Source organism: Glycine max, chromosome 19 (genome assembly GCF_000004515.6).
Source record: "Glycine max cultivar Williams 82 chromosome 19, Glycine_max_v4.0, whole genome shotgun sequence".
Classification (NCBI taxonomy): domain Eukaryota; kingdom Viridiplantae; phylum Streptophyta; class Magnoliopsida; order Fabales; family Fabaceae; genus Glycine; species Glycine max.
The window spans coordinates 34,577,037-34,582,082 of NC_038255.2; positions in this window are offsets into that span (position 1 = coordinate 34,577,037).

A 5,046-nucleotide genomic window follows, 5' to 3' on the forward strand; every position below is an offset into this window, starting at 1 on the left:
CTTGCACTTGATGAGAAATATATTGGGAATCACTAATGAGTTGTCTTAAGCACTACAAAGAGTGTGATTGGAAAATTACAAAAAGCAAGAGATGATGGTTGACATATTTTATTAAATGAAGTTTCATTGTTTTGTGAGAAACAAGGTGTTAATATTTTTAATATGGATGGTGTATTCATTACACAAGAAAGATAAAAGTGTAAAGTTCAAAATGTTTCAAATCTTCATCACTTTCAAGTTGAACTATTTTATCAAGTGATTAATAGGCAACTTCAAGAGTTAAACAATAAATTAACTGAGGTAAACATTAAGTTGTTTCTTTGTGTAGCTAGTTTGAATACAAAAGATTCATTTTTTTGTATCTGATAAGCAAAAGTTGATTTGTTTGACTAAATTTTATCCATCAGAATTTTCTTTTGTGAAACTTAAAGGGCTTGAAAATCAACTTGAAACTTTTATAAAAGATGTTTGATTTCGTGATCAATTTAAAAAATTAAATGGAATTATTGATCTTTCTCAAATGTTGGTGAAAACTAAAAAAATACTGGTATACTTGTGAAATCAACTTTGATTTTTCCTGTGGCACTTGCAACAATTGAAAGATGTTTCTCTACAATAATTTTTGTGAAAAATAGAAAGTGTAATCACGTGAGAGATAAGCGGTTGAATGATTGTTTTGTTACATATTAGATAATATATTTTCTATAATATTCACAATGAAAAAAATCATAAGACATTTTCAAACTATGAAAATTCTTAAAGAACAATTGTAATTTGTAGAAGTTTAAGTATGTTAAATTTCTTTTGTCATAACATTATGTAATTAATAAAAATTTGATATTTTATTTTTATAAAAATATTATAAAATATTTATTGCCCCCACTAAAAACTTGTTTCGGATATGTTACTTTTTGTTAGTCACTTACATGTTATTTGCATCACATGTAAACAACTTTGATATCACTCATATATTGTTAACCTCAATGATATTTAACATTGTTGACTTAACTATTTAATGTAGTTATTTGAATTGACATGTGATGGGTCCATGAATCAACGCTTTGTCAATTGAATGGTTGTCCTTTTTTATGATATCAATGTGTTTCACTTTAGCTTATTTTCTTATTTTCTTTTTTTAAATAAACATTATTATATGTCTTCCATTAATTTGATTTACTCATTTAATATCATAAACTTTCAATTAGTCTTCATGTTGGTGTTGATCTTTCTTTCATGATAAATCACTAATTGTCCAAACCCTATCTGTCACTATATTATTAACCACATTGATAACTTTAAATCAAATTTCTCCACCTAAGTCCATTTCATTTTAAATTTGTAATCAACTTTATGACTTTAAATTTTATGTTGCACACATGTCACAATGAAATATATTTCATTCAATCATACTTTCAAAAAAAATACATTATAGCATTACAATCATACAACCATGAATAAATACACTACAAAAATCATCACAGATTATGCTTGAAAAAGTATAAATTTAATATCATTTTTTTTATAGAATAAATGAGCATAACTCTACAAAATAAGATAAGCCAAAATTATATTTAATTTACAACAAACTGAAAACAAAAAATAAAAAAACATCTTTTACTTATAAAAAAATCATAATAATCAAATCTTTCATTGAACATCACATACATAATTCAACTCATTATACACAATATTAAACATTATCATATTAAATACAAAAAACAACACATAATTCAACAACATGTCTTTCAACCACTGTATAACTTATATTGTTTTTCATTCAAATGCACTAGTGATGTCCTTTTTTAAGCCTAATATCTACATTTAAAATATCAAATTATCTTAATCCTAATTTTATAAATCATCAATTAATTCTACAATAAAATCAATCATCTACATAAAGCAATGTTATAATGACAGAACACAACAAAAATATAAAAATCAAGAATCATATTTCTCCAATCATCAAAGAATCCAACCAACTATCACATAGGTTTCAACAAAACCAAACATCATTCAATTTTTGGGTTATCCTTATTCATGTGAGGATTTCCAAAGATGAACCTTATCATCTAAATATAAAACTTTAAAGACAATATGACCCAAATAAATAAATAAACCAAAATAATTTATTTTCAATTGTATTAAGGTATATGCAATAAACAACATTGTCACCAGGAAAATAGAATGTGACATACACACAATTCACACTAAAATTTAGATATCACAATTAGGATTAGCTCCAACTGATTAGTTTATTAATATTGAACATTAATTTGTGAGGGGCATGTTGGCACTTGCACTTTAACAACACCTTCAAGCATTTGTGTCATATTTCTCATAGTTGATTTAAGATCAGGATCCTCTTACACACATCATAGGGCAATCATTACCAATTTTTCCAAGGACTTCATGTCATTCAATGTCTCTTTGTCATCCTCAACCAAGACATGAAGAGTACCTTGAGTGTAGCAGTCATAAGTCCACTCAATTAGGATCACTTTCTCTTCATCTTCTGTCTTGAATTCTATACTTTTATGCATGGAACTATCTCAAGCAACAACACCCCATAATTATAGACATCTACTTTAGTCATGATCGGCATGTTTTTGAACCATTCAAGTGAAACATACCATTTTGTTCCCCTAATGACAATGATGGTTCTACTTTAGTTCATGTTCAAAAAGCTTGGTCAATCCGAAGTCAGAAACCCTTGCATCTATTCTATACATTTAGTATCTCAAAGTTTATTTTTTTTACAATTGTCACTCTCATACTCAATGGTTTCTTTTCTACATTTATTTATATTTTATTTTATTTTTTGTTTTCTCATTTACTAATTTAGAACAAAGAGACTCAAAAGTCAAATATACTTTTCACCATTCACTTCATTTTATATCCAAAAGCTTTGAGTGAATCTTACATGCATGTTTATTATGAACTATTAGAAGAAATATATACTTTGCAAACAAAATTACCTTTTTCACTTTGTAGGCTGCTAGAGAGAGTGAGTAGTTATGCTTTCTTTGATTTGGATGTTGAGAGGAGGAATGCCTAAAACTTATATTGGAAATTCAATTCAATCTCAATCTTCACAACACTCCAACTCTCTCCCTCACATTCTTTCCCTTTTGTATTTTGTTCCACAATCTTCTTTTTCTTCCCTTTTGTATTTGAAAATTATTGGTTTTTGAATTTCAATAATTTCATACTCAATAAAGATATTAATCTCCTTGGCAATGAAGACACTAGAAAATTTATTTCCTACTAACCCTTAAACCATATATCTAATTACCCGTGACTATGTTAACTGAAATTCCTAATCTATATAATCACATGAACCATTTGCAATGTGATTATCTTCTTTTTTTAACTATACTATTTATGTCATTGATCTAAACAAGAATCTCTAATTTAAAACCTATCATTAAACCATACACCTCATATCCTAATCCTTAAACCATATATCTAACTACTCGTGACTTTGTCAATTGAAATCCCTAATCTATATAATCAAATGGATCCTTTGTAATGTGATTATTTTATTTTATTTTTAAATGAAATATACTATGTCATTAATTGAAACAGGAATCTCAAATTTGAACACTATCATTAGAGCCTATACCACATACCCTAACCTTAACCCTTAAACCATATATCTAACTACCTGTGACTTTGTCAATTGAAATCCCTAATCTATATAATCATATGAACCCTTTGTAATGTGATTTTTTAAAATAAATTATATTATGTCATTGGTTTAAACAATAATCTCTAATTTAAACCCTATCATTAGACCTTAGACCATATATCCTAACCCTTACCATATTTTTATGTACACAAGACATTTTCAATTGAAAAAGCTAATCTCTACTGACATGAAGCTTATGCACCTTATTTTATCATTTTTAAAGTACACTATACTAATCTCTAGTTATTTTTTCCTTTAACATATACAATAAATTTTAATGTAAATCCTATAACTAATCACATGAAACTTTGTCAATTGAAAAACTATCTAAACACAGATCACATGGACTTTATCCACCATAACTAATGATAATTAATTATACTTAAATGACTTAGACCTAATGACTAATTAATCCACTATATTACCCGTTTTACTTGAACAAAAATTAGTAATATGAAACTCAACACTAAATATTTACATTAAATGTACTATTTTATGGTTAAATTAAATCTGATTGTTGTTGTGCAGTTCCACAACAAAGACAATATATCTTCAGACTGTAGTATTTATTACAAGATTTCAAGATATGACAGTAAAACCAATAGATCATATTGTGTGATGGGAATGAAGTTTACAACAACCAAGACACATAAAGAGTGTAGTGAATTATCAAGTTTAGGGGCAATGACTTTTGAATCCTTTGACAATGTTTTTTTCTATTATGAAAATGACCAAGACACGTGTAAGAAGGTCACATGGACCATTTGTAAACTCAAATCAATGTTCACATAGTAACTTTAGGCATTAAAATTGGCATGTAGGCATGCCTTTATGCAACATCTTATAACCTTATGTAGGTGTAGCATGTGGTCTTTGAAGGTTAGTGCCATGAAAAAAGTTTTCAAACTTGAAAAGTAAACCCTTCTCAACACAACACAATCAAAAGCAAATGCAAATGTTGACATCAATACTTAAAAGGTGTTGGCCACCTCATTATTTTATGTTTGCTTTGTTTCTTTCCCCAACATATGGATGAATTTATTACATTGGTAATAAGTTATGTCAACTAAATTATTTTGTGGTATATACCTTTTTTAATAAATAAAATTTATAAATTGTACATGGATAAATTTATAACAATGATTGAAAGGGTTGTTGGTATCAATTAATATACCCACTATAAAGTGTATGCATAACAACATAAGTTTCATCAAAAATTCTTTGTTATTCTCTCTTTACTACCTGTTTAATCTCCCTTTAAAAAAATACCATGAATTCTGTCAAAGTTTTTCTAGTTATTTATTACAATGGTAAAATAGTACCATTGAAGGACAACATTTGTGAGTGATGAATCAAAA